This window comes from Microtus ochrogaster, chromosome 6 (genome assembly GCF_000317375.1).
Source record: "Microtus ochrogaster isolate Prairie Vole_2 chromosome 6, MicOch1.0, whole genome shotgun sequence".
In the NCBI taxonomy this organism is placed as follows: Eukaryota; Metazoa; Chordata; class Mammalia; order Rodentia; family Cricetidae; genus Microtus; species Microtus ochrogaster.
Window position 1 is genome coordinate 17514979 of NC_022013.1, and position 9907 is coordinate 17524885.

Here is a 9907-nt window from a genome sequence, read left to right on the forward strand (position 1 = left end):
CTCTGTAGACCAGGCTGGTCTCGAACTCACAGAGATCCACCTGCCTCTGCCTCCCGAGTGCTGGGATTAAAGGCGTGCACCACCATCGCCCGGCAGTCCAATAAGATCAGTCTTACTGATCTTATTGGCCATCTTACTCTGAAGATCCTCTAAGACTGGTATTACAGTTCACTTATCCTGGCCTCTAGAATTTATTTGCATGGGCTCCTGGGCATCTGAACTCCTATTCTTAAATTTGCAAGGAAAAATGCTTTGACTTCTTATCCAATTCACAAACATCACTATGCTTTTTAAAAGTTATTTTAAATACTGTAACCCCTCTACATTTCCATATAAAATCTCACATAATTTTGACTAGGACTTGAAAATTATTTCTGGTATTTTAGTTAGAATTGTATTGATATTTAGGTGAAAAAAGAGAAAACTGACATTTTTAATATGTTGAATTTCAAAAGTACAGTACCATATATGGCCCCATTTTTATACTTTTAGCTTTTCATAGCATTATGTTGTTTTCATCACAAGAATCTTTACACACACTTCTTTCAGTAATTATAACTGGTTTCATTTATTATTGCTATATTTGTTTTGTGTTTTGGGATGGTCTCATGTCCTGGCTGTCCTTAAATTCACTACATAGCTAAGGATGACATTGTACTCTTGATCCTCCTGCCCCTATTTCTCCATTATTGAGGTTACACCATACCTACCAAACAACTGAATTTTAAAAATTGGTTCTGAAGACTGTCCTTCCTCATGGAGGAATGAACAGAACTGATTACCAAAGACAACACTTCTCTAAATAAGCTTTTCCAAGTTAAAATTGAAAAAATTATTTAGAAATTGGGAAAACATTGTGTTGCTTCCTTTGGTCATTTCGGGTTCTGATGTACACCCTATTACCACATAACCAAGTATCCCAAACTTATGTGTCTATGTAGAAGTATGTGTACATAGGATGATCCCAGAAGGTATCCTTATGCCAGTCTCTATGACATCTACTTCTATGTGTGTGGACATGTAGATGACAGAGGACAATCCCAAATACAGGTTCTTGTTTGTCTTTCTTGTCATTTAAAGTTTTTTTAAAAAATTTTCTATGTATGTATATGTTTTTGAGTGTCTTCATGGCACATGTGTAGATTGCCTTTGGAGGTCAGAAGAAGGGTGTTGGACTCTCTGGAGTTGCAGGTACTACTGGGAACCAAATTTAATTCATGTCTTCACTGATGGCCAGACACCTAAGAGTAGCAAGGACTCTTAATCAGTGATCCATCTGTTTATCTCCCACCATGCTTAATGAGACTGGTTGTGATAGCTTTAATTATGTTTCAAAGGTGAGTAACTTGTCAATGAAGTACATATATATATATATATATATATATATCTGATAGTCTTACATCTTTCATCAGAAGACTGTTGCATTTTTATTTTACACTTTAAATTGGCCCTATTCTTTTTAGTTCTAAATAAGATATTTTCACAGCCTCTATGATGTCCTTCAAGTGCAGAGCTGCACTTCTGACTGTATAGAGACCTCCATGTGCCTATATGGTGTCTTGGCCTCTAAGATAATCTTCATGAGTGGAAATGAGTCCAATTTCTACAGTGGTCTCCTTGGCCAACAATGAAATCTCATGTCCATCATGTTTTTCATGAACAGTGGTGGAATATTAGTTCTCTGATGGCCTCCACAGGCACTGCTGGAATTCTGACTTTGTGATATTTGTGTTTGCTGCATCTTGAAACATTAGGAAAGACCTCTTACTGTTGCTCATGAAGTCTCTTCAGACTTTCTAGTAGATATGCAGTACTATAGGGCAAAAGTGGTCTTCATCCATCCTGATGAATCCTGACCATTTAGACTTTTAGGAAATAGGAATGCATTGAAAGCAGTTCTGCAGATGTTTGATTAGCTGCTTCTTAAAATTTCTGTCTTTTAAAAGCTAAAGAATATGACTTTAAAAGGAATATTCACTCACTGGTGACCAAGTTGCCCTTTCCTCAACCAGTAAACTGAATCAGCTTTAAACTGTGTCATTCTCTGGGTTCTAATTCCCCTTGCCATCATGAAGTCCTGTTCTTCCTACATCTACCTTCTACTTAAACTTCAAAGTTCAAGGACAGCCTGGTTTACAGAGTGATTTCCAGGATGAAGATACACAGAGAAACCCTCAAAAAAGCCAAAAATTGAAAATAAAAAGAGTTTAAGTGCAAAGATTACACGCATGCACCACACATCTAAAATGTAAAATTATGGGCTTTTTACCATCACTAAAACCCAGGGCTTTGTATATGCTAGGTAAAGCACCCTACTATCTAAGCCACACTGGCTATCATTCTGTTTCTTTCTTCTTTAACCACATGGTTGAAATGCTAACATGCAATTAGTTCCTCATAAGAAAAAATGCAAGGAAAGAGGCCCTACTGTTCATTCCTAAAAGCATGGCTTTTCTTTTTTAACAGGTTCTCAAATCATTGTAATGTGGTAGTCTCGTTCATCTTCACACTTGCAATTTTATTGCCTCAGCAGCATCTCAGGCCCATGCATCTCCAGGTCACCCTTCCCTAAAATAGGGTCCAGTGAGGATTCTAAGCTCTCATGGTATCATTTCCCTGCTTTTCTGGAATTGTTTTTTTTTTTAATTCCAGGCTTTGCTCTTAGTTCTTTTCTTACAACCAGGGTATAATAACTAATGCTTATATCCCCTAGTTCTCCCCACTCTTCAGCTATTTATTCTTTACCAAAGACAAGGTCCAATAAACGACTTCTTTTCAATGGCTGTTAGCTTATATCATGATGTGGGAGTGATTTCTTATTAATAAAGAAACTGCCTAGGCCCCTTGATAGGCCAACCCTTAAGTGGGTGGAGTAAACAGAACAGAGGGCTGGGAGAAAGAAGCTGAGTCAGGGAGTCTCCATGATTGTCCCACTCCAGACAGATGCAGGTTAAGATCTTTCCTGGTAAGCCAGCTCATGGGCTACAAAGATTAATAGAAATTGGTTAGATTAATATGTAAGAGCTAGCCTATAAGAGGCTGGAACTAATGGGGCCAGGCAGTGTTTAAAAGAATACAGTTTCTGTGTAATTATTTCGGGTATAAAGCTAGCCGTGCAGGCGGCCGGGTGCTGGGGACGCAGCTCCGCCGCTCCTAATTACAACAATATCATCAGAGGGATGTTGAAAAAGAAATGGAGGACAGGGCTTTGGTAACAGCTCAGTTGGTAAACAGTTTGCCTTGCAAACATGAAGTTCTCAGTTTAAACACCAGAACTTACATAAAAAGCTAAGTGTGGTGACATGCACTTGTAATCCCTGCACTGGGAAGGCAAGGGCATCTAGATCTTTGAAAGTTCAATACTATCCTAGTCTCTTTGAATTCTAGGACAGCCAAAGTTACAAAGTGAGAATCTGTGTTCAAAAAAAAACAACAACAAAAACATAAAAATAACAACAAAACCAAAAAATATCAAAAGATGGTCCTCTGTTCCCTTAATACTAAAATTAAATTATTCATGATAAGATGATTGAGTGTTGGAATAAGCAAGCTGATGACATGCGTTTTTTTTTTAGAAAAGGAAAAAAAAACAAGTTTCTGCCTCTTCCCAGCCTCCCATTTCCCTCCCCCTCCTCTCACCCTTCTCCCCTCCCCCCACTCCTCTCCCCTGCCCTCTCCAGTCCAAAGAGCAGTCAGGGTTCCCTACCCTGTGGTAAGTCCTGCTTTTTGATGAGGGCAGGAACCTTGACACCCCAGCTGTTGCCTCTACCTTGAGGCTAGACTCTCATAAATGCTAAGGAATTGGCTGGATCCAGCCATCAATGCCACAGCTTTAGTCCTAGTCATATTGCTTAACAAATTAAAGACTCAAGTCTTTAATATATAGCAAAGATAGATTCAAAGATAAATAAAAAACCTCTAAACTGTTTAAAAATATATATAGCCCAAGGAAATAAAAAAATAGTCCTTAAAATAATTTAAAAAAAAGAAAGTAGTTGGGTGTGGTGGCAAATACCTTTAATTCCATCACTTGGGAGGTAGAGGCAGACAGATCTCTGTGAGTTCAAGGACAGCCTGGTTTACAGAGTGATTTCCAGGATGAAGGTACACAGAGAAACCCTCAAAAAAGCCAAAAATTGAAAATAAAGAGTTTAAAATAAAGTCACATAAAGATGGAAAACACACAGTAAATCTGGATACTGTATGTTATTATGTTCTTTTTGAATTGTTTAAATGCTGAGAAAGAAGAAACAGCTTCTAAAAGATATTTATTTATAAATGCTACTGAATTAATTAAGATAGGTATTTTAAAAATATTTTAAAAAATAGGTATTTTAAAAAGGATTTTACCTTGTAGCAGAGGTTTTTCTTTTGTTTCCACAGAAAATGAGAGGCTGTGGATTAATTCTGGGTTAAGAAAAATAAGGTTTGATCAAGAAAGACCCCTAAGAAATACCCAGTAGGAACAGATGGCCCAGATGTCTGAGTTCTACATCCAGAACAGATTCAAGACTGCTGCCTGATATGATCTGACAGGATACTCCAGTCAGAACTTGATCAAAATTCTAAATTCTCTTTGGGTTCCCATAAGATTACCATCACCCCCAATCAATAGAAAGTAGCCTGGAAAACTATGCCCACATTCCCCCAAAATGGACTATGGATATTTTCCTTTGTTTAAAATTTTGGTTACAAGTTTTTCTGGATAATGGTCAGGAGAAAAGCTAAACAAAGGATATTAAATTCAGAGTTCTTGTTTGTATATATAAAAAAGAGTCCTGTGGGACAATGGTCTTTTATCCTGTCACTTGTATAATTTTTAATAAAATTATGATTGGCCAGTAGCCAGGCAGGAAGTATAGGTGGGGCAACCAGGCAGAAGGTAGAGGTGGGGCAATGAGAATTCAGGGAAGAGGGAAGTTTCAGTCTGCAGTTGTGACACAGACACAGAGCAAGCAAGATGTGACTGTCTTGCTGAAGAAGGTACCTAGCCACATGGCTAACACAAACAGGAATTGTGGGATAATATAAATTATAAGAGTTAATAAGCTTGAGCTCCTAGGCCAATGAGTTTTACAATTAATATAGATCTCTATGTGTTTATTTGGGACTAAACGGCTGTGGGTGGTGTAGCTAAAATAGAAGGACCTGGAAAGGCAGAAACCTCAGTCACTAAATGAGAAACACATAAAACAAGCATCTGAGGCTGTTTGTGGAGCCTGGAGCAGATAGTAAGGGCTGATGACAAAGGCAACTGCCCTGTAGCCTGGCATGAGCAGTTCCATTTTCTCTTCTGTCATCTTGAAGTCTGTGTAAGTTGTGATTTAATATGGGAGCATCACTCATTAAACAGGTAATTAAATTGTTATTGCTTGATGATTTAGTATTACTTAAAGCCATTTGTCTTTCTCAGACATCAGGCAATACATTGATATAGTTCAAGAGCAGGAGTGAAGGTCTTCAGAATCCCCCAAAGCCTTTAATTATAAAAATGTTGTTCAACTTAATTTTCAGCTCACTCAGAAAAGTTGATACAACATTTCCCACATTTGTATGCATTAAGCTAAATCTCATGAAATACTTCATTGATTTTATAATCCTTGCCATTAGTATTTAAGTGTTTATATGATTCCATTCCTTAATAGTTAGAAAAACTTGTTAGAACATTGTTGTCAGTGGTTTTTCCCTTCTCCAGAATTCTTTCTCTCTCTCTCTCTCTCTCTCTTGAACTTCTGGTTTTGGAGTATGTATTCATTGTGTAAACATTTTTTCTCTTTAGGATCTCTCTCTCTCTCATGTGTGTGTGCACACGTGCACATGTGGATAAGGTTTTAACCAGCATAAATTTGCATGTGTGTAGTCATTCCACTGAGCCTAGATACTGTTGTGATGATGCAGAATTGTTTTAGAATGTAGATGAGTATGGTTTGAAAGACAAAATTAATACCTTATTAGAAGAGGTGTGACATGGAAAAAGGGGCTTCACCTCTCTGATCCTTAAGGTGTTTTTGTTAGAATGTCTGACTTCTGAAAAGTGTTTTGAAAACCAAACAGAAAGTACATCTAGTAAATCTTACTTTTTAAGGATTTGTGCTCTCTCTCTTTAGTGGGGGAGGGGAAGGAGAATGTGAGTGTGAGTGTGCTGTTATTTGAAAGTATGTATGTGTGTAATGAAAGTAAAATATCTCCAACAATCCATGCACTCGGGAGGCAGAGGCAGGCGGATCTCTGTGAGTTCGAGACCAGCCTGGTCTACAAGAGCTAGTTCCAGGACAGGCTCCAAAACCACAGAGAAACCCTGTCTCGAAAAACAAAAAACAAAAAACAAAACAAAACAAAACAAAACAAAACAAACAAACAAACAAAAACCTTCAGGAATTGGAGCCACATTGGAGAAAGAGGGTTACCGGAGAAAGGTCGTGAATCTGCCTGATAGAGTCCCACTTCATATCTGCTGTTTGCTTCCTGATTCATTATGCACTTCTGCGAGTCACCTATTTTTTCTGCCACTATGATTTCCACTGTCATGACAGACTTTATCTTCTTTGCTGTATCTTAGAAGAGTTTTTGTTGCTGTGATGAAACAGCATGTCCAAAAGCTGCTTGAGGAGGAAAGGGTTTATTTTGCTTATACTTCCATATATTCTGTAGTTCATCAGGAGCATAGTGAGAGCAGAAACTCAGGCAGGACCAGAACCTGGAGGCAGGAGCTGATGAAGAAGACATGTAGAGGTGTTGCATACTTGTTTGTTCCCCATGACTTGCTCAAATTGCTTTCTTATAGCACCAAGCTCCACAGACTTCAGAGACTGCACCACCCTCAATGCCCTTCCCATCATCCAATAATTTAAAAAATACCCTACAGCTGGTTCTTATGGAGTTATTTTCTCAATTGTGGTTTCTTCCTATGAATTGACTCTAGCTTATATCAAGTTGACATAAAACTAGATTGTAAAACTTGTGAGCCAGAATAAATTCTGCTGCCTTAAGTAGGTTCTTGCCAGGTATTTGTTCATTGCAATGAGAAAAGTAACTGATAATACATATGTATTATTTATAATGCATTATATACATATAAACATGCACTATAATTTAATCTTATTAAAATGCTGAAAAGTTGAAGTTGCTATTCCTTCCTTTTTTCCATTGTATGTAAGAAGGGGGTCAGGAATTAAGTGAGCTACACAAATACAATACATTAATCAATAGCAGAAATATACATATAACAAAATTGACCTTAAATTTATATCAATAAACCAAGATCCATATCAATGAAAATCTCTATAGCATTTCCCCTTTAATGTAAACAAACATTTATAAACATTACTTCTGGAATGTGGGTGTAGTTCTCTCAAAACTGCTTCTGGCTTTTTGTTGGATGAAATAGTTTCTTTTTCAGGGGTGTTCACAGTGACTTTTCATGGGGTCTTGGTCCATCAAGCCACATTAATCTGAAATCATCCCACAGGTTCTCATCCTCTGTGTAAACAAAAGAAGAACCTCTTTTCCAAAGCAACACATCCTTAGATCCTAATTTTGAATACTTAGCTCCTTCACAATCAAAAGAAAACAAATAATGAGACTCTCTGTGAATTTCCCTTCTTTATGTGGCTTATTTTTCTTTACTCCTTTTGGTCTATGGCTGTCTGGACTCTGTCTCTTTAAAGACTTTGCTTTTATTTAAACCATTTTTACTTCTTTTTATATTTTTTACTTTTTAGAACTGTCTATATTCTTTTTCTGTCTCTCTTGCAAGCCTATATACATTTATTCAACTGTGATCGATTTAGAGGTCTTTTCCATCTAAATTTGTATTTATAATTATTTTTCTGACCAGAATTGCTTCTTTAAATGCTAAGCATTTCTTAAAAACTTAAGTTGCAGCATTGTTACAGCAAATACAGCCCAGCTTGCTTGTTCTTCCCAGTCCAGAAGGATAAAGATGTTCTCTGCCTCTAAGATTCATGTACATTATCCCATTGATAGGCACATAGAGGTTGACATTAAGCAAGTTATAGCATTCTACTCAGAAAGCCCATTTAATGCTCCATATCTGGGCCTTGTCAGAGTGCATCCTGGAAACACATCCCAGAGAGCTGTGTATCAAATCTGTGTGGCTTTTTTTTCCTGCTAGCTATTGCTGAATCAGTAAGACTTCTCTTAAAGGAGCCACAACATGCCACAGTGAGCAAAACCCATTCAGAAAAGAAATGCAGCTAAACTTTGTTTTTTAGTGTCTAGAATTCCTTTCCAAACCTCCTCAGATTCTATGTGGGTATAGATGGCCATATTGGAGCTCCGATTTGTTGTACTGCAGGGGGGGGGGGCATTAGTTTCTTTCCCAGCTGCCCGGCAGCTCAAACCTGAAATAATCACACTGAAACCATGTTATTTAAATCACTGCTTGTTTTATTAGCTCTAGCTTCTTATTGGCTAACTCTTAGGTATTAATTTAGCCCATCTCCATTAATCTGTACATCACCATGTGGTCATAGTCTACCAGCAATGTTTCAGCTCATCTGTCTCTGGTGGTGGCTCCATGGCTTTTCCCTTATTTTACCTTCTTTCTCTCAGCATTCAGTCTCACTTTCCCTGCCTAAATAAGTTCTGCCTTGCTATAGGCCAAGCCAGTTTCTTTATTCATTAACCAATAAAAGCAACACATAGACAGAAGGACCTCTCACACCACATTAGAGCTGGGGTGAGGGAGAAACATGGGTCCCTGGAATATGCTGAGCAACCGGCCAATAGCTGCTAATGGCAAGATCCATGCTAAGGAGATATGCTGTCTCCCAAAAACAAGAAAATAAGAATGGAGGCTGTTCTCTGACCTTACATGTATATCTGTGCATACACGTGTACATGTATACATATATACATACTCATACTCAATTTCATAATATTTTCTAGAATCTAAAGATGATTTAATTCACAATTCACCACCACACAATCCTTTAGGTAGGCCTTATAAGACTTAATTTATATATGAAAATGTTGGTTTATGAATTGCACAGTATGATTGAGGTATTATAGTAAACAATGTCAAACCCTAGATTCTATTTAAAATCAGTATTTTTTGTTCAAACTAACAATGCATTGAAGTTATTCATTCATGCCTCCTTATACTTTCTGCTGTGAGTTTTCAGAGTAAAATAGCAGAACAAACAAAATAAGATTTTGGTAGCAAAGAGGATGGAATAGAGAACTGTTACATTGATGTAAGATTGCCCTCACTTCTCAGGGCCATAGCATCTTCAGTTTATAGTGGAGGATGTACAAAATATATACAGCACTATGGAATCCCTGCAAAGGAGGTCTGTAGGTGGTGGTTTGAGTTTTTAATCTGGAGATATATTGCTTTAAATTCTACACACTTCATCACTAGGAACTGGAATCTCAGAACCAGTATCTAAAGAGACAAAGGAGGAACCCACAGCACATGGTGTACAAAAGGAAAAAAAAATATTTTTTCTACTACAGAGAGAAGGGAAAGAAATATTTTGGGGAAGGAAGCAAAAGAGAGAACACATAGTATTACAATAATGAGATTCACCCATGTGTTACAAAATGGTAAGGAAAGTCATAGTCCTTCCTTGGGGACCATGCTACCCAATAAAGATGCTCAATAAACATTAAGTATTTCAGGCACCAGGACTACAAAGGCAAGCTGTGCCCAGCCATCAGCAAATGGGTAATGAGGGAGGAGATGCAGATGTGGTTAATCATGGAAAGCCTGGTGGAAACTGTTTATGCTTACATGCCTGCTATATTAGTCATGGTCCACTAGAGGAACAGAATTAATAGAAAGAATATGCATATAGGCCGGGCGGTGGTGGCGCACGCCTTTAATCCCAGCACTCGGGAGGCAGAGGCAGGCGGATCTCTGTGAGTTCGAGACCAGCCTGGT